The following is a 22053-nucleotide window of genomic DNA, read 5'->3' on the forward strand; positions in this document are numbered from 1 at the left end:
TTTCTACTCCAGCACTTAAATGTGTCAATTAAATGACTGACAGTGATATCTAAAGCAATGTCATTTGAATGCTTTGTCTATAGGCTCATAAGATGACTGCTAGCAGTCATCTTATGAGTATAATACAACTGCTTTATTTTTTTTAAAGATACAAGTTCCGATCATCTTGATTGAAAGAGGTATGTTTTCATTTACAATAATAACTCTTGTTTTTTAAATAATAACTCAATTTTTTTTAAATAATAAGTCTTTTTTTTTTAATAATAACTTTTTTTTTTTTTTTTTGCTGCAGCTGTCATAGAAAAAGTAATGTATGCAACAGCTCATAATTGGTTCTTAAAATTCTCGGGTCTTTTTTTACAAAACTCGACTACGTCTCGTTTTGTAACTTCGACCCTTGAATTTTAAGAACCCTTATTATATCACTGTTGCATAAACTACTATTTGAATCATCGTCAAAATCCTGCTCACTTTAATGAAATGACACAAGACACCCTGACACTCTCATATTCTAATCTAATGCTTTTTAATCTCGCAAATAAGACGCGACACCCTCCAGTGTGCGTCGTCCCCTACTCCATTATGTATTCAGAGAGAGGTATGTCCTAATAATGTCACGAAATTTCGAGACTTAGTCACTTATTATTAGTATTATTACCTACTTACTTTATTGTTTAGGTCGTCATTCCAGAAGGCCAATTCGAACGAACATGTTGATATGTAAATGACGTAATTTCGTTATCATTTTACGCGTGCTTACGTACGAATGTACGTACATATTTATTTCTAGAAAGGACGATGAGAAGTTTCTATTGGCTATAAAACCAATACCAGCGAAGCGAAAACTGTCACACTGTTTTATTGAACAGAGAACGAAGATTTACGAGGATACTTCGTAGCCACACTACGAGTACAAGGGTATAACTCATGAAATAAAAAACAAAAACAAAATCACAGTAACTTAAATTTTTTTTAGGGATCCGCCTTAAATAAAACTTAAAAAACCAACCCACTGAAAAGCACAAAATAATTTTTATATACCCCACCCCTATCCTTGTCTAGTCCCTATCCCGTCGTAAAGCTAATTTCTGCCAAAAAGTAATTGATATCTAACAATGAGCAGATTAATAACCATCCGGGTAATTAGGTACTTAGTTTTTGAAGGCGGTGCCAGGTAGCAAGGTTGATATTGAAGAGTGCCGCGAGATAATCGTAGACAAACATACATACATACATACGTACATACATACATACATACATATATACGTACATACAAACATACGGGTCAAACTGAGAACCTCCTGTTTTTTGAAGGCGGTTTAATATACTAATCATATACATATATAAGTTTACACGTAAGACGTTATCCAAAACATGTTTTTAAAACTTATCTTCCAAGTCTGCTGAAACCCAGTGCGCCCATCATGGCTGGGTAGCCATACTTAGGTAGGTAGGTACTTACTATTAACCCCTCGTTTCCCAGGACCTCTCAAATCCATACAATTCCGACTCATATTGGAGCCACTGGGAACTGAGAGGTTAAGTATAAGAAAAAGTTTGAAACTAGTTTTGTAGTAAGTAATCAAGTAGTTTAAATTTTCTTGATCTTGACCAATGATTTATATTACCGATGAGTTATAGTTGCTTATTATGATGGTATCCCTCATCAGGGACATAGGGCTCTCAGAAGGGATTTCCATTTTTCGCGGTCCAGCGCGGCCTCCTCCAGCTCCGCCCAGCCGAGGCCAACTGGTGCAGCAGCTCCTTTTCCACTGAGTGCCTCCAAGTGGTACGTGGTACGTTGCTTATTATAACAAACAAATTTTAGTTATTCTGTTATTGTTGCGAAAGTAACAAGTGCTTATCCAATTTAGATCTAATAACAAGCCCGTACCGCTGGCAGTTGAGTTATAGCGGTGCGTGTATCGGAGAACAACACTCAACCTTTTTATGGCTTTCACCTCTTGTAGGTTTAACAAGAGGAATTATGCCAATAATGACGTTTAGACATAACATATTATACTAATCTATGGTTAGGCATATCAGAACTAGGAATATTATATCTATGATCAGAACACTCAACCTGTCAGTTTGTTCTGAACATTCGTGCTGTCAGCGCTAAAAGCAAAAAGTTGAATAAAATATAATATAGGCTGATTCATGAGATGTAAGCAGGACTAAGCCTACACAATCAGTAAATGTAAAAGAATCTTTCACCACAATGTTTAAGTAAAACAATCACGCTTTTTTAGGGTTCTGTACCCAAAGGGTAAAAACGGGACCCTATTACTAAGACTCCGCTGTCCGTCCGTCCGTCCGTCCGTCCTTCCGTCCGTCCGTCCGTCCGTCAGTCTGTCACCAGGCTGTATCTCACGAACCGTGATAGCTAGACAGTTGAAATTTTCACAGATGATGTATTTCTGTTGCCGCTATAACAACAAATACTAAAAACAGAATAAAATAAAGGTTTAAGTGGGGCTCCCATACAACAAACGTGATTTTTGACCGAAGTTAAGCAACGTCGGGCGGGGTCAGTACTTGGATGGGTGACCGTTTTTTTGTTTGTTTTTTTTTTTTGCTTTATTTGCTCTATTTTTTGTTGATCGTGCGGAACCCTCCGTGCGCGAGTCCGACTCGCACTTGGCCGGTTTTTTTCTGTTGTTATACTTTTTGGTAAGGACAAATTCGATTCTCTACTATCATGGATACCCTACAACATTTAATTAACAAAGATAAAACATTTTTAACAGTTATGACTGCATTTTGAGTATGAAGAAAAAAAAGTCACACTTCAGTGAGATACGATTTTTCAAAAGTAACCAGACACCGATGACATTCAATTTGGCACTTGTTATGGACAAAACAAAGAGGGTGACCATAAATGTCGTAAATAAATTTTAAACTTTTTTTTAAACAGTGTAAAATAAATTATAGTTAATCTCACAAATACTGGTACGAAACAGTTGTTTATAACTTACTGTATGCGTAGGCTTGATCCTGCTCACGTCTCCTGAATCACCCTGTAGATGGTCAAGCAAATCTTGTCAGTAGAAAAAGGCGCGAAATTCAAATTTTCTATGGGACGATATCCCTTCGCGCCTACATTTTTTAAATTTGCCGCCTTTTTATTTTATATATATTTAATTCAGATAACAAGATCCATACATTACAAATTAAATTAAACTAAAACTATTTCTTAAATAACTAAATTAGCCTAACAGCACCTCTATTATGGTCCATGTGCATATCGTTCCATTTGAGCACTATTGGACACTGTAAATTGTCAATAACAGTGTTCAGAAGGCTGTCCCTAACACGGCGCATCAGGGAGGCCACACTCTTGCGCATTATGGCTTGAAAGCCATCCACGCGAGCTTCGGCAAACATCCCCGACGCGCTGCAAAATCGAGGCAACCCCAACAACACCCTGAACCCGTTATTATACTGAATGCGTAAGGCATTGAGAGATCTCTGCGTACACTTGACCCACAGGCTGCACGTATAAAAAGACTGACAAAATGCTCTAAAAAGAGTTATTTTGACGGTCCTCGTGCAACGTGCAAACCTGCGAGCCAACATGTTGCTTCTCACCGCCAATGCCCTACGCTCCCGCTCCACATCAAGGTCGTCAGATAGGTCCTCGGTGACCCAGTGCCCCAGATACCTGAACTGAGTGACATTTTTTAATTCAGTTCCTTTCTCCTGACAAGTTTTTCTCCAGTTTTTCTACTGACAAGCTCTGCTTGACCATGTATATGAATAGCAAGTAACACGGCGAGATTATCTAAGAATCGGAGCGTCCGCTTATGGCTTTTTGATTTTGTGTCATGTCAAACAACATTTCTGGGCATTATTTTGGACGGCAAGTGCTCTTGGGTAAGTCACATCGAAAAAGTATGTGGCAAGATAAACTCTTTTGCATATGCTTTGTGGAGGCTGGTAAAAACTTGTAATAAAAAGGCAGCCATACAAGCATACCATGGCTATGTTTGCTCCCTACTTAGATATGCCATCATTCTATGGGGAAACTCGCGCCATGCAATCCGAGCACTGATAGTTCAAAAGCAATGCATCAGAGCAATTTGCGATGTTGATAATTATTATGACATCCTGCAGACCATTGTACAAAGATCTTGAGTTAATGACAGTACCTTGTATGTACATATACGAAATATGTGTGTTTGTTAAAATAAACCCAGAACTTTTCAAGACGTATCAAGATGTATGTAATTTTAATACAAGGTACCCTGATATGCTAGCAATACCTTGCAAAAAAATAGCTTTGTATAGTAGAAACACTTTTTGTATGAGCATAAAAATCTATAATAGACTAGACAATAACATCAAACAGTTGCCTTTGAAAATGTTTAAGGCGAAATGAAAAGCATGGCTCGTACAAGAGGCCTTCTATTCCATAGAGAAATACATGGCATCTTTTGACCGAGGTAGGTGACATATTATAATATAGGCCTTGACTATTATGGATGTTTAAACTTAGTTTTAGTTGTAAATTTAGTTTTTTGCATGCCAGATGCTGGTGAAATATGTGTTACTTATGTAAACCATTGTCTGACCATCTTTTGTGCCATATTTCATGCAAAATAAAGTTACTTGTATTTGTATTTGTATTTGTCTCTGACATGTCGGCATACTGGGAACTTATACTGAAAATAAATGAAACTCTCGTTTGTAACATTCCCGCATGAATTACTAAATAAAATTGCAGTGGTATGAAATAACCGTGAGCATGGCATAGATTTAAATTGGACAGTTGGTAGCTGTCGTCTGTCGTTCGTGTGTTCTTGTTGCGCTCTTTGCTTTGGTCCAAGAACGGTTTTAGGTGAGTACCTACGCTTACTTACTTACTTCCGTTGGCGCTACAACCCTTTGTGGGTCTTGGCCTCCTCCACAATCATCCTCCAGTTGTCGCGGTGCCTGGCGACCTTCTTCCAGTTGGTAAACTTTCTCATCTTCCTAAGATCTTCTTCTACACAATCCATCCAACGCTTCCTAGGCTTGCCTTTCGGTCTTTTTTGTTGCGGCGTCCACCTTATCATGACTTTTGCTGCCCTCTTGTCCGGCATCCTTTCAAGGTGACCCGCCCATCTCAGCCGCTGCGACTTACAGAACCTGACGATGTTCTCGTGCTCTATGAGTACATCCAACTCGTGGTTCATGCGTTGACGATAGGTATTATGTTCTATTCTCTTCTACCTACGCTATTGTTGAATAATAATTATGTGCTTAACAGGGTGTTGTGATGAAAATTGTATGATAAATAAAGGTGCTTTGATAACTCTCGCGGTAAGGTACAGTACCTTAGGCGATACCTAAGGCACCTTAGGTGTTAGGCTTGTTAGGGAGATGAAACGTCTCATATCATTATGTCCTGCCACATGTAACGATGCTCAACACACGATCGAATAGATTGAAACAATGAAATTTAGCTTAGCGATCTTACAATGAACATATACAATTAATGACGGGGACCTATATGAACCCTTCAGTGCAAAACTTATTCATCACTCCAATTTGACTCCATAGTCAAAACTCATCAAAATTTGAATAAGCGGCAATAAAGTTTACCAGTTTCTAATAAGTTTCTCCTGCTCAGGTGCTAGCTGAATTGACCTGGACTTTTCATTAAATCTTGAGGTTTGAGAGTTCAGTATTAAAAACGAACGAGTTTCTTTTGAATGTTTAAATTGAATTTATTTTTGCCTCTAATAAGTATTTATCGTTCTGAATAGCTACAATGTTTAGATGATTTTTAGGGTTCCGTACCTCAAAAGGAAAAAACGGAACCCTAATAGAATCACTCGTGCGTCTGTCTGTCCGTCCATCTGTCACAGCCTATTTTCTCCGAAACTACTGGACCAATTAAGTTGAATATGTGACGTTCCACGGCAAAAGGTACCTTATGGCACTTGGCACTTACGTCGCATAGCGCCGCAATAGTAATAGCGCGCGGCAGCGGAGCGGCGTTAATAATAGCGTAAGCGCCAATGGCCATAAGGTACCTTTACCCGTGGGAGTACCCATATGTAAGTTTGTGACTCAAAGATGGACGTGTAACGTAAATAAATGAATTTAAAATATGGAGGCCACATGGAGGCCATTATTGGGTAAATGAGAAAATTAAAAAATAAAGTTTTTCAAACTATATCGTGTTACATATCAAATGAAAGAGCTCATTGTAAGAATCTCAAATATATTTTTTTTATAATTTTAGGTTTAATAGTTTAGCAGTTATTCAAGAAAATAGGCAAAAAATTAAACTACTGGGTCTAAAATTAAAAAAAAAATACACAAAATAGTTCTTTACTTACGGAACCCTTGAAACGCGAATCCGACTCGCACTTGTTAATACCTAATACAGAACTGAGCATAAGTTGCGTTCTCGTGCGCGACTCCATACTTCTAGCGCGACTTCAAATAGTATGGACTCGCGTGCGAGAACGCAACTCATACCTACTAGCCGATCAGATAACGTAGTTAAATCCCGAAAAAAGTTAGAAACCTACTCTTGTAAAAACTTGGCATATTGAACGGGGGTTCACTTGATTAACGAGTGTTAGGAGAACGTATTTTGGTTCATATCAAATCATATACCTTACACGTTTTCTTTTCAACATCAATATCATACTCGTTTAACGATTAAACGGTCGAATACAATATACAGGTTTTTGCATTGCAAATGGAATGTAATATCCTCTAGCCGCCCAGAGACCTATAAAAAGGTCTCCTGTTCAATTCTAATTTGAACTTTGTGTTGACAAAATAAAATTTCATTTTGCTTGGCAAGGTTTGACGTATGGGCGGCTAGAGTTTAAGGGATATTTGATGAATTAGATATATAGGAATGCTATGGTGTTCACGAGATAATTGAATATTGGTGATACTTGATATTTGCATCTTGATAGTTAATTAACGCTGACCAAGCTAAGTATGAGTATAGGTCGACGAAATGTAGTTTTTTGGAATGAAGTGTTACAAGACTTGAAGTAGGTACCTCTCTCTGGCGAGGTTGCGGAAGAGTACTTCGGTGTTCCCGGGACCTAGCCGTATAGCAATGAGGCGGCAACAGAGGGGTTTTAGTGGGTAAACCCGGGGTCTCATTAGCCCACATAACCACCCCCGCCCGTCCCCGCACCGGGTGGTATGCGTAAAGCATTTCCGCTCTTAAAAAAAAGGTTACCTACCTCTAGAATTAATTGATTCATATTTGGAGTCAATTTGATGTACACATTTCGCCCTAGCCCCAAACACTGCCAATGTTTTTGTAGCGCTACACGCGTAGCCGATTCTAGCGTTTTCTCGCTTTGTAGAGGAAAGCGACTACGAACAGAGCGGCCGCCGAGCGGGTTCCCGGCACTCAATGTGCTTAACAAAGTTTGCACTATCTATAATAATATGGGTACGATATACAAAAAGATGAGTGTAATGTTCCAGAAGAATTCCTACTTCCCCGACGATGTCCGACTTGTATCCAGTTCATGTGTGCGCGGGTCAGGTGTGTTGCGTTAAGTACCGGCAGCCGACAAATTTATGTGTTTGTTGGCTCTGGCACGATATTGACCAACACAACCCAACCGTAAACGGTAGCAGCTGCTCGATAATTTGTTTTAAATCATTTCTGTGATGCTGATTGATAATTTAGTGAACTCTGTTTTTGATGATAACTATTATTTTGCGAACGAACATGGAAACCGATTCGAACTTACATACAAATTGATGAAATTTGTAAATTTCATCTCACTTTAACATTATTCACCGGTAAATGTTGTTTGATGTTATAATATTGTTCTTTTATTAATGAATATGCCTGTGTGTTTTTTCTATTTGTCTATCTACTTCTCGAGACCTTCCTAATGAGCCTAAATTCGATGGATTCAAAATAATATTTATAAGGACTACGGATTATGAGTATTTATGAGAATAAACAATTGAAAAAGAGAAACAAAATACACTTATTTACGTCACTATCAGCATAGAGAAAAAAATACATAGAGTGCTCACTCCATACATCAGTTTTAGTACCAAAAAGACTATTAGCATCTAGCATCGAGTAGCGGAACTATCAGTACTGCTACTTGACAATAGATGTCGCCACCGACCGGAAAGTCTTATGCTGTTGAGATAAGACTTTCCGGTCGGTGCTACATCTATTGTCAAGTAGCAGTACTGATAGTTCCGCTACTCGATGCTAGATGTAGACACTGAAATTAATAGTCTGAACTGATGTATGGAGTGAGCACTCTATGCATTATTTTCTCTATGCTATCAGTTAGTTACATAAATAAGAGAGGGATTAAAAGTGACGGTCGAAAAACAGGACCCCCCACTCAACGAAATGCTACAGTAAGCCGCAGCGCTGATTTTCGGTGGGGACCTAACTTATATTACCTATAACTAATTTAAGACTAACAAAATACGAGATCAAAACAGACAAAAAATTAATTAACAACAGACAAAACAGAAAGAAAAGACATCTCGACAGCAATAAATAAAAGATTACAAGTAGTTGCTACTAAAATAAAGAAAGTTTCTTAGCACTTAAGGAATTGTGTAGGTACCTAATTGAATTTACAAATCAGTTCCCATTCAATTTTTTTGTTAAAACGTTATTTATTAGTTTTACTGGCTCTTAAAAATATTGTTTTTTTATATTGATATACTCACAAGCGCTTAGCCTGTTTTTTCTTACGGTTTCTTACATACAATAAATATATGTTAAGATAGGTTAGCATGAATGGCAAATATTGCGAAAAAGAACCTACTCATCCTTTATTATTAGAAAGGTATTCTTTTGTGAGTTCATCTACTTATTTACTCTGTAGGTAGGTATTATAGCTCAGCTCCTATGCCATATTGATCCTGAAGTTCATAGCGACCAGACTTGTTATGGTTTTGTGTGTGCTACCACCATTAAAAGGACCAGTTTGTACTCACATAGCTAAATATTAGTACAAACTGGTATTACCTAGGACCTAATCTAAAAAATGGGTGAATAAACGATCTAGCTAGGTCCTAGCTAGATCGTTTATTCACCCATTTTTTTTGACACATATTATAATTATGTATTAAACGCGCATTTTTAAGTTTTTATAGGAAGGTGAGTTCGACTAAGATCGGACACCGGGTAAGATCGTATGATTCAAATTTCTGCCTGTTGCGGGGCTTTTTTTTTAATGCTGGCAAGGTGATGCAATGCGCTGTTTTGTCCCGGGCATTGCATCACCTTGCCAGCATTAAAAAAAAGCCCCGCAACAGGCAGAAATTTGAATCATACGATCTTACCCGGTGTCCGATCTTAGTCGAACTCACCTTATGTTGTCTCCCAGAAATCTAGTACATATACGAACATTATAAAAATTCTACTGTTTCCCCAGTCCAATTATACCTCTGCGCTTTAACACCTGTTGTGTCAAACATGACATGACGCAGCTCGCCTTACACATGCTACGGATTACAAAGCTACAAAACTCTGTGAAACAAAGCTAAAATGACAATGTGAGTCAGCTTACTAAAGTATAGGTGAACCAGGATCTATTGAGGGTGCGCCATGTTGCGGAATTTCACTGGAACTAATTTTTTCATACTACACTGAATTGTCACCCTATACATGAGAATAACAGCGCCCTCTTGACAATTATCATATATTACTGGTCAGGCTATACTACCTACTTATAGTGTTGCTAGTTAGAGCTGTGAAAATTTGTAGTCTTCAAGGCTTGAGGCGTGGCGTGGCGTAATACATGTACACTCGCAAACTTTAGGGATCGTTGATATTCAAAAATTGTATTATGTGTTTTTTTTTTTTACATTAACGTATAGTGTTGCAAGAAGTTTGAGTCGTAAATATTCGCGACTCGCGAGTTTATACGCCTCTAGCCTTTTTATGACCCGAAATTAGCTACAAATTCACGTCGATTTTCGAGATGTCGAAAAATATAAGAAATACGTGCCGCGATTTTCAAACCTTGTGATTTAGGTACCGGAAATTATTTCGTTAATAGGGATTTGGAATAAATAAACATTTGCTTTCGTTATGCCACGCCTCACCGGCACGTACACATAAAACTGACCGACATATGACTGAATTCAGAAACGAAGTAATGTGGAATGTAATTCGCCTTTTAACATGTTACACATCATGTATTTTTCATAAAAGGGTGGATGTTCGCACGTAAATTTCCATACTAAAGTTTCAACAGCTTTTTTGAGCATTAAGTTTGTCAATAATTTTCTTTCATTTGCACAATATAAAAAGCAGATGTATTTTTGAGATTTTTAGCTTTATTCTTTTATGTATTATCAACTTGGCGCATATCATTGGATCAAATTGGAAAATAATTACAAAAAAAAACTTTGCAAAATGCATCATAAAGTTTAAACTTTTGTATGGAAAATTGACCCGCACACATCCTTCTGACTTTTTGATTGGCGAAACTATGAGCCGAATATGCAAGACGTTTTTAGTCGTAAGACTCGTAACTATCAGGGCATATTTGTTTTTCCAGCAGCAATGGAAGTTACTTAAATGTGATATTCGGATGAGGAATGTAGCAGCATTACTGTTACATCGATACTGCTGCAGCGTTAATGCGGGCGTCACTGTCAATCCCCTTGATAAATTGCGTTGCTCTATACGCATTTGTCGTAATGAAATCTCAAAGCTTCGATGCTCCTGGGTATACCTTGTTAAATCCCAGCGGCGCAGATTTGACAAATGGTCTTTGTAAAAGCCGAAAACTAATAATCCGTTTCGGCCTTAGCCAAATCCCAGGACGAAAACGCTAAAATCGGGTTCTCTGGCTCCATAGGTTTAATTTAGGTTGTAAGTGTATGCGCAAATAGGCAATTCGCAACTCGTGTCGATTTAAAACACTCCCTTTGGTCGTCTTTTAATTTATCGCTACTAGTTGCAAATTTCTTAATTTTCCCACTTGTATTGTATCGTAATGTACTATTTTAGTTTATTATTATGAAACTCTAGTCCCTAGTTTCACGGCCTAAAACTAATTTTAAGTGAAAATCAATATTTGGTTATGGATTTATGATTTCAAACACCGGAACAAACGAGAGTAGTAAACACATTGAAAGCGTTCATAACAAGGGGAGGTGCCTTACATTAAATAAGGGTCGGCCGCATATACATATATGTATAAGATACATACGAGTATAACTATGTAGACTAAATTGGACTCATTTTGTTTATTATCTAGTCTGCTCAAAAGTCTTCTAGGTGTATTTTCGTAGTACACCTACTCGTAGTAGTTTCGTCTTTAGTAGGGAAAATTGACAAAACAAAAAAAAAACGATTCGAAAATTTCACGGTTTTTAAGTATATGACAATGACCCAGTTGGCTTTCGAGGTCAGAGACTTGAATTTAACAAAAACATTAGCACTAAGTATTAACATAAAAAAAACCAGCGGACCCTTATTTAATGCAAGGCGGAATGTAGAAATTAAATAGGGAATTTAATAAGTAAATAGTTTGTAACGATTTGTAGCGCTTATGTACATGAGTGTTATGTTTAGGTATTACCCGAGTGCTAAAAGAGGGTTATATATTTTTCGAGCATATTATTATGTACCGATCTATAGGACTGGTTAGATCATTTTCCCAAAATCATAATTTACCTAGCTGTAGCATAATTTCTATATTCGCATTTTTTCCTATTCTTAATTTACACCAGACGCATTAATTCCTAACATGATTTTTCCATTCGCATTTTTTCCTATTCTTAATTTACACCAGACGCATTAATTCCTAGGTTATTTTTTTTTCATAATTAATACTTTCCAAGTCGTTTTATTCGCATTCTTTTTATTTCTTAGGCGATAATATTAGTAATATTACCATGGTCCCACCGCACTGTTTCTTTCAAAAAAACATTTAGTTTACAACTTAGCTAGACGGAGCCCCGCTTCGCGGGGCTCCTATTTCTGGGCGGTTTGCCCTTCGGGCATCTGAAGCTACCTAACGAACCTAACCTACCTACACTTTTTTCCCCAAAGTGTAATGTTTTCATGGACGTCACACTAAATTAATAGGCAAACCGCCCAAGCGGGGCTCCGTCTAGCTAAGTTATGATCTAAAATGTTTTTTGAAAAGAAAGTGGGGTGGGGTAATCTATTTTTGATTATAGAATAAACGCCGTAAGAAATATTTGTGAGTGGCTAAATTGTCTAATGGGAAAATATGCGAATGGAAAAATCATGTTAGGAATTAATGCGTCTGGTGTAAATTAAGAATAGGAAAAAATGCGAATAGAAATTATGCTACAGGTAAATTATGATTTTGGGAAAATGATCTAACCAGTCATCTATAGATGCATCTGTATTGTTTTGGCACGACCTAAAGCACACCATTTGATGGATTAATAATGTATGAGTGTGATCAGATTTGTCTCAATTATTTTTCTCAAGAACGCTTGAAGGGCTCACGCAGAATTGCAGTTTTTATATTGAATTTTTAAACAATTTAATAAAGGGATAATGCTATGAAAATGTTCACTCAGAAACAAGACTATATTTACGAGGGCAGACTCTAAGCAAAACCTTAAAAAGTTATAGTTGGCTCGATAAAAAAAACACGAAAACGTGTATAATTTTCATTAATTTTCAATTGTATATCACTACCCTGCATACCGTAGCAGTATAATTTTAGTATACAATAGTTAATGATATAGCGGAGGGATTAGACGAGCTAAAATTCAAACAGATGTACCTTCTATACTTTAAATGTTAGGTAATCGTCAATATATTAAAATGCTCCTAATGAGATTGACTAGACTTACAAAAGTCTTCATTAAGATGGGTCCTACGTAAATAAGGTTCGGAAACAAATTTTATTATATTCAGGCGCGAACTTAAACGAAATTTATTTAGGAACGAAATACAATCTGTATGAATTATGTGTCATCAGGGGCCTTCTTCTTGATGACAGGAATTTTAAATTTTTCCCTGGGCATTTATCACAGCTTTGCCTGTATAATCATGGTACTCTTGTCTGATATTCCATTCGCTTACAGAACGCAGGCGAATCAAGCATTTAAAATAAATTATTATTTCATTACTTTTAATGTTTCCAATAAACGGAATGAACTAAATTGAATTGTTGTTACCAAAAATATTGTGAAACGCAAATATTTCTGGTAGCATACCCGAAAATATTCCTCACTCACTTTATGCAATGTTGTTTTGCGTGTGTAAATTTGTATTTATTAGAGAAATCTAATACAACGAATCCGAAAGCCATTTTACTTTGTCTCAACCAAAATAAAATGCCCTGTAACATACGGTCTAGCATGACTTGAGCTCTCGCGCACGAATTCATACTTGAAGTTTGAAGTCGCGCTAGATGTATAGAGTCGCGCGCGAGAACGCAACTAATAATAGACCTCTGGGTAACTAAAGGTTAAAGTTAGTCATTTACGTCGATTACTTGGACAGAGATAATACTAAGTATTACTTAACTGCTACTATTTAGTTATTTAGGTATCCTATGCAACCACTAATTCAGGCGTATGTCGAGTACAATGGAAGGGAAGAATTAAGTAATATTTTCCGAACAAGGTAAGTTCGGGAAATATTACTGAGAACTTAATTCCTGCTGCTCATCACTAATTTACCGATTCGAGGTCAAAGTTACATTGGTTGCCTCGGCCTTCACGTGCTTGGGCTTGGTAATGGGAATGAACGGCCTTGTAACGGTGCCCTGCAACGTTTATCATAGAACCGGCCAAGTTTACGAGTATCTGCCGAGAAAACTTTTGACAAATTTATTACTTTTATCACTATTTTCGTTATACCTCCCCTGCAAACTGATGCATCAAACAGTTTTTTACATAAACATGGTGGGCGATTCGAATTTTATAATGTTTATAAATTTTATAACGAAACTACATCTTTTGTGCTGACACCCACTGCCCTACGACTTCTAGTTTCTGAGATATCGATTGTGCAAAAGGGTTAAAGTTTGTGAAAAATCTTAACCATTATGTTCAAAACGATTTATTTTTATATTTTCTCGTTTAAAAAATTGAATTTTAAGAATCGTGTTGCGAACGATGGTTAAACTAAAGTTTAATCTTAGTAAATAAACTACATTTCAAGAAACATTCGGTGTAAAGAAATCAAAGTTCACTTAAATTAACTACCGGGTTTAGTTCGTGAATAACGGTAAAACTTATGTTTCTTCATTATTCACAAACAATTTAAACGATGTCATGATGTGTAAAAGGGTATAAAATAATATACTTTGACCGTTTTTCACCATCTAGTTTCGCTAAATTGAGTTAATGATTATGGTTAATGTTCACTTAGATCCCTTTCCATATAATTTTTTTTTGTTGGTCAATGTGAAATAAAGTATACTGCGAGAAACGTAAACAAAAAAAAGGAAAAGTTGTTATTTATTAAGGTGAGCGAATTCAAATATCAAAAAGAAAGTCCTGTAGAAGAAATGACATCTGGAAGATTGATTATGAAATAATTGGAGAAAAAAAAACAAAGATGGGGAACAGCTAGCCTAGCCAAGTTGTATATCTCTATGGCTTCGACAGCGAAATGTTTTTTGTCTCTCTATCACTCTTCCTTATTAGTGCGACAGTGACAGCGTTGCGTATCGTTCGCTACGGAGCGTTAGCGATTGGCATGTTGTCTAGGGGACCTGCCCTGTTGTACTGAATGAACCATTAGCAATTGCAGCAGAGAATTAAAGAAATTAAGTCACTCTATAATTACCTACATTGATATTATTATTTTGGTTTGTTTTTTTTACCATAATAAAAAAAAATGCAATATATAGTTCCCAAAATGGTTTCTTTACACAATACAAAAGTTCAAAAAGATTTTAGCAACACTAGAGAAAGTGCAATTTAACCCTTTCACACATTCATTATTTTTGTGAAAAGGGATATAAGTTTTTTTTTTCAAAGCCGATATTTCAGTTACTTTCACATAAGTCAGGTTAATTTAAATGATAAAATATAATTCATTTCTTCAACTATCTAAACTAAAAACAAAAACCTAATGTTTTTAGAAAGAATGCAGAGAAAACACGGTTTGAAACGTTTTTTGGCCATACTGAAAAATTACATTTTTTGAGTTTAACCCTTTTACACTGGAGGCACAGAGTTATTGTGGGAAAGAAGGTAAAACGCAACGACGAGTAAATATAAACTAAGTAAACTAAGCTTACCTTAACCTAAGTGCCCAGAAATAAGTTTGTGAAATGTATCTATGGACCTTTGTTGACTGAAAATAAATGATTTTTGACTTGTTTTGATTTGAAGTAAGGGTGTGGCCATAAGATATCGGGAGTCGGCTAATCCCTATATGTGTGGCCGAACCCTAAGGCTAACAAGTTTTAATTAACTTTTGGTTGCAACATTTTGCTACCGAGCTATCATCGTAACTTTACTTATTTTAGTATGTATTCATTGTTATATTAGCAACAAAAGCAACTGTCTAAAAATTTCAACAAGAAATCAAGCAGAAATCGCCTAGTTTACTTTACTTTCTAAAAGTTTACGCATGGACGAATCTGCTAAATTTAGATAGAATTGTGTGTAGGCTAGTAATTAGCAAAGTTTTCGACTTCGTGAAGATTTCGTGGTATAAAATCAACCAATAGCGTATTGGGCCACGCCAAGTGAAGGGTGCTGATGCTACAAAAGAAACTGCAAAAGAAAACATTGGTAAAGTTTAGGCACTTAATTAATTTAAACTAACCTCACTACTAACACTTTAAAAATTAATGAGGATGAGTATAATTATGACTTTCATTTTAATGTTAACAACGACTCCATAGCTCACTTTAATCTTACCTTGCTAAAAATACTCCGAAGCCTGCTAATTATAGAGACACAATCATTTCATTAAGCATTATAATCCTGTTATCTATCCAATTAGGCAGACCGTACGATTTTATGCTGTTTTATTGCATATAAAACCATATATTTTTCGGCAATTAAGTGGCCTTGCCCTTTGTAAAAGCCCTACCCTTGCCATTTCCAATCCCATGTCAATACCTATCTGAAACAACGCAACCTATGCGTCATGCCTAATAAAATACAGGAAGGGTATTCATTCAATATTTCAATCAAAAATAAACAAGGATTAAAATTTCAAATTTTCTGTTTTCACACACTGCCAGTTATCTTTTGAACACGTAGGTACATATTGAGGATTTAAAAAATTAAAAGATATTAGTTAGAAAAGGCTGTTTGTAGACCAAATTTACAAACTTTTCTAATTAATATCTTTTCCTCGTAATCCAGTACGTTGGGTTGATTCCGATAGTCGTTAATAATCATAATCATAATAATCATAATCATTTTATTGGTAATAAATAAATTACATGTCAATCAAATACAATTGTAAATCTAGTTATTTACTAGTTTAAGACTAGGAAACTAACTCTTATTGCTAAAGAATAATTCTTTATGATCATAGAACGCCTGCTCTATAAGCCATCTCTTAAGTTTTGTTTTAAATGTTGCTAAACTATGTGTAGCGATAATTTCACCCGGGAGGTGGTTATAGATCTTGCGACCCATGACGTGTGTGAGTTTTCCTGACTTGGCGAGTCGGTGTGACACGCAAGGTAGCTTTCCAGCGCGCGCGCTGCGTGTCTCATACCTGCGCGGGGCTACGTTACAGTTAGGCGTTGCGTCTACTTCTTCCCGTGTAGCCACTGCCATGTGAAAAATAGAGAGAGATGGCATCGTCAAAATGCCAAGTGACTTAAAGTGTGGCTTGGCAGTTTCGGTTTGAGGGATTCGCACTATAGCTCTTACTGCCCGTTTTTGTAGGCGAAAGACCCTCTCCCAATCAGCAGCTCCCGCCCACAGGTCGACCCCATACTGAAGGTGCGAATGTATGGACGCAAAATAACACATTCGAACCATTTCCGTCGGAAGTAGTCTCGCCAATCGTTTAAGCGCAAAACATGCCGTAGCTAGTTTATTGCATACTTTGTCTATGTGACAGCTCCATGTTAGATTGCTATTCAACTCGAACCCAAGAAACGTGGAATTCATGACTTGGTCGATGAGCTTACCGTTAGCCAATACTGACAGCGGTCTCGTTTGGCGGCTAGAGAGGTCAAAGTGGATGAACTGAGTTTTTTTGGTGTTTAAAATAAGTCCGTTAGCCATAAACCACTTTGACACTGAAGCAGCGGTCAAATTTAATTTGTGTTCAAGCTCATTATAGGTCGAGGCGTCCACCACCACAGCCACATCATCAGCGTACATGTACGTTTGTCCGGTATCGATGGCGTTCGGAAGGTCGTTTAGCAGTAGCGTAAAGAGGATATATAATACTGTTAATACTTAGTGTAGGAACTTGCAAAGGGCTCTTAAAAGCTAAATGTTTGCACCAAGTCAAAGGTTTGGTGAATTCTTGAAACTTCAAACACGTAGACTTCGTAAACTCACACATTGATTATTCATTAAACTGGAGCCCGATTCTGATCTAACAACATTGTTACGGTTTTGAACTGGCTGATACGACCTTGATAATCGTCTTGGTGATTGGCTTTAACATCACTTTGCATGCACCAATTAGCGTAAGCTATCTTCAAGATCGTATCAAAATAAGATCAAAACCGTAACAAATGGTCACATCAGAATTGGACTCCTGTTTGCATATAGAATTCACTATTAGCGCGCATGCACGTATGTGTGCCCTCTTATCATTCTGCTGCAGGGTTTTACCGCGTCGCTCGTTAGCTTAGTCTAATGAATAAACACTAAGTGCACAAGTACATTTTGCAAGTTTAAAAGGTTGGGAAAATTATGCATGCACAGATCTGATCACAGTGGAATAAGAAAGGTCGAGGACACAAATGTTTGAAATATTTAGCTATGTAAAATATTTCATCTAACAAGAACCGAGTAACTGTTATTCTTGAGTAGGTACCATGGCCTCGAATAGAGGTCCTTTTTTTTTGCCTACGGAGAATATTGAATTACGTTATGTAAATTACGTTATCTGCCTCTGTATCACTATTGGGTACATAAAAAACCTCGCCTCTGCCAAACCTCGTAGCATGTAAAGACAGTGCGTAAAGTAAGCGTTCGATATTGGGCCCTGAAAATTGCTCGATGATAATCTTTTCCTGGCAGATTTCCGTGGCCTTTATCCGTGACATTTATATTTGAACCTATTTAGTCTGGTTGGCAGTTGGCAGAGAAGGATTTTCAAGTTATTGCTTCAAAAATGTCTAGCAAAGTATTATTACTATCATACCTTATGTTAAGACGGACAGATGAATGGACAGGCGGAAATACGGACGTCAAATTTAAAAAAGAAATTTATAAAGAAGAATAGTTTTATTATAATTCTGTCCAATTTGGTTAATTGATACTTTCTAGAAAGAAGGAAGGACTAAAGTATTTTTTAGGGTTCCGTACCCAAAGGGTAAAAACGGGACCCTATTACTAAGACTCCGCTGTCTGTCCGTCCGTCCGTCCGTCCGTCCGTCTGTCACCAGGCTGTATCTCACGAACCGTGATAGATAGACAGTTGAACTTTTCACAGATGATGTATTTCTGTTGCCGCTATAACAACAAATACTAAAAACAGAATAAAATAAAGATTTAAGTGGGGCTCCCATACAACAAACGTGATTTTTGACCGAAGTTAAGCAACGTCGGGCGGGGTCAGTACTTGGATGGGTGATCGTTTTTTTGCTTGTTTTTTAGGGTTCCGTACCCAAAGGGTAAAAACGGGACCCTATTACTAAGACTCCGCTGTCCGTCCGTCCGTCCGTCCGTCCGTCCGTCTGTCACCAGGCTGTATCTCACGAACCGTGATAGCTAGACAGTTGAAATTTTCACAGATGATGTAAGTATTTCTGTTGCCGCTATAACAACAAATACTAAAAACAGAATAAAATAAAGATTTAAGTGGGGCTCCTATTCGCTAGGTGCACGACTGGTGCTGCCCTCATTTTGGCGGACTTTCTACGTTAAATCTTATGGAGTAAAATTAGCTCAAGCGGCTGCCGCTAGTACTAATGGCGGACATTCCATAAGATTACCTGTGTTTGTGACGATCAGCGCCACTTCCCCCTCCACCGACTTCGCACCTTGCCAATACAACAAACGTGATTTTTGTCCGAAGTTAAGCAACGTCGGGCGGGGTCAGTACTTGGATGGGTGACCGTTGTTTTGCTTGTTTTGCTCTATTTTTTTGTTGATGGTGCGGAACCCTCCGTGCGCGAGTCCGACTCGCACTTGGCCAGTTTTTTATTGTTAATAAGTAAGCAACTTGGAAGATTTTGTGAAGGATAATAAAACAACTCACATTTGCTTCTTATATTGCAACATGAAATACATAGTTTATTTTACGTAAGTACATTTCAATATGTACCCAACATTTTTTCATTCAAATTCCGACGGACAAATGTGAAATTCAATATCAACGTCCACGATAAAATCCCAGCAGTTGGCAGTAATGCTGCAAGAAATGTTAATTTCCTTGACAATTGACATGTCCTGCAGCAATGCTGTCGACAGTAAAACTGGTCTGCAATGCTTTCGCAATTCGAATGTAATATTTAATAACTGACGTTTAAATAACAAAGATTTTTTTTTTCATATCACATTAAGTTACACATCGTAATGATTTGGACTAGAGATACTAAAATTACTGACATCTATCAGTAAACACGATGAACCAAGAAACTGCACATCGGGTGTTAGGTGTAAAATTGAAACAGTAAAATGAATTTATTTAACATTAGAATACAATTTATAAATGAGTTGTTAATACAATACAGCAGAAACAAATTCAAATAAAAATATACTAAGAGTCGGTAAGTATATTATTATGTATCTTCAATAATATAAATCAATGGTTATTTAGATACTTCTAAGAGTAGATCCACTGTTTAAAAAAAAACGACCGAATTGCTGTTCTTATGATCTCATTACAAAGTTCTTAATCTTTGTACACTTATTATTTACAAACGTTACCTTTGTAAGGTAACAATAGACAATTCAAAAAGATTTTTTATTTACACAAACATTATCTTAATCTAACTTAACTATGAATATATACCCGTATAGATTTTTGATGTAATATGTAATTAGAAACACAAGGAAGGAAGGGATATGATGATGAGTGATCACGTACTTGTAACAGGCAAGATTTCACACAATTCTTTTTTACCTTTGAGACATAGGTACAAGTTACAACGTATAAAAATAAAAGTTCTAGGATACGAGTTCATAGTTTGATTATAATTCACTAACGGTAAGTATATGACGTTGTACACAGTTCCATTTTTCTATGTTAGATGTTCGATGGATGGCAATATTTACCTCCATTTACAGTGTCAAATCGAAATGTTGACTAACATTTGTTCGAAATAAAATCAAAACACAGGCTTTTTCTGTGTTACTTATAATAAACATAAAAATATAACGATATTAAAATTGATTTCTTTTGAAATTTATACACGCGTGTGTTTTCTTTGTAATAAATTATTTTATTACCTAATAAATACTTACATAGGTGGGTACCGGTATCCGGTACGTGTTTTTATTATAATTAGTGTTATGATTCTATTATTTACGTCACAATTTTGATAACACTTATGTTTAAGTAACGTAAATACTATTTAAATCTCTTGTGTAGATACACAATGCAAGAAATAAACTTGTCCTTGAAAAATAAGCTAAGCGTGCATTAATTTATTCATTTAACTACTTTATTTTCAGAGTCAATCTAAAGTGTATCACTAATGAAAGACTGCATGTTCATATTTTTTTCTTCTTTTCCCGTCTATTGCCAATCGGATGATATAGTTTAAAATTCTACCAGTCTTATCTTATGAATCATCTTGTAACCATGTTTAGTTGTGTTGTCTCATGAAAAGAATAAGTGCTTGCAACATATCAGAACTCATTAACTCGTTAGTAATTGGGGCTTGATTGAAACTATGTATACAGTTTATTAAGAATTCATATGTACTTAAGCTTCCTTATCATTTCTTTATTTACATACTTAGGTACTTATGTAAATAAAGAAATGATAAGGAAGGTTAGTACCTAATATGTCAATAACCCTGTTTAAAATTCAAGTTAAAGATAACTCGCAGTAGCAACTTAAAGAGCCATTAGCTTTATTATATTTTATCTTGGCGCATATTAATGATGGTAGTTATAAGGCGTCTAACTTTGCAGACGGGGAGAAAATATTAGACTTTTTCGATATAATTAGTTTGAAAAGTTATTAACGGGTAAAAAAATCTTAAGTACCTAACACCTGAGGTACCAATATAACTTTTTATAATAAATTATACCCCATTTTCTTCATAGTTTTTAGATTGAAAGTATTATTATCGTGTTTATAGGCGCTGTCGCCAAGTCAACTTTTCGTTTTGTAACAAGCCTATCTATTTAAAAATAAGCAAGAAGTCATAGCTTCGCCGTTACTAAATTTTTGGTTCATTTTATATACCAGTTTTTATATACCTTCAAACCAAAGGGAACTAGTCAATTCTTATGCCACATTATTATAGGAAAGGGTCCACACAATAACGACAAGCCGTCGAAATCTCAGAATCCATCTAACCGTTCTCGAATTGCCTCGAGACATACCCATATTGAATTTTATCGTTGCATACAATTTTGTAGTTTTGTATTTAGTTGCCAAGCGGACCCCAGGCTCCCATGAGCTGTGGCGAAAAATGCCGGGACAACGCGAGGAAGATGATGATGCAATTCTGTATGATTTTCTCTTATTTAATAAAATAACTTCTACTTTTATGACACAAAGCTGTATTTTGAATCACACAAGGGATACCTACTGTATTAGCGGAATTACGATTCACGAGTTTTATTGGAACCAGGTTTTATTGAACGTGATATTTAGTTGTAGCGTCAGCAATGACACAGCTGCTGTTACGGGTGTTGATGTCGGTCGAATGCCATAAGGCGTGACGACCGCCGACTTTCAAAGTCTAAATGGCATTACTAACGCCGATAGTGTTGCATATTACGCTTTGTTACTATTACGGTCCTTTC

At 36.5% G+C, this 22053-nt stretch overlaps 1 protein-coding gene across 1 annotated transcript in view; it reads right to left on the reverse strand.

Annotated features, from left to right (window-relative positions):
- Window positions 1-17930, reverse strand: part of LOC134649588 (major facilitator superfamily domain-containing protein 9-like) — a 336592-nt gene extending 318662 nt beyond the window's left edge. Inside the window, exon 1 of the mRNA XM_063504405.1 lies at window positions 17919-17930. The gene's annotated coding sequence lies outside the window, so the exon portion shown is untranslated. The remainder of the gene's footprint in view (window positions 1-17918) is intronic.
- Window positions 17931-22053: the final 4123 nt, after the last annotated feature.

This window comes from Cydia amplana, chromosome 7 (genome assembly GCF_948474715.1).
Source record: "Cydia amplana chromosome 7, ilCydAmpl1.1, whole genome shotgun sequence".
Taxonomy (NCBI): domain Eukaryota; kingdom Metazoa; phylum Arthropoda; class Insecta; order Lepidoptera; family Tortricidae; genus Cydia; species Cydia amplana.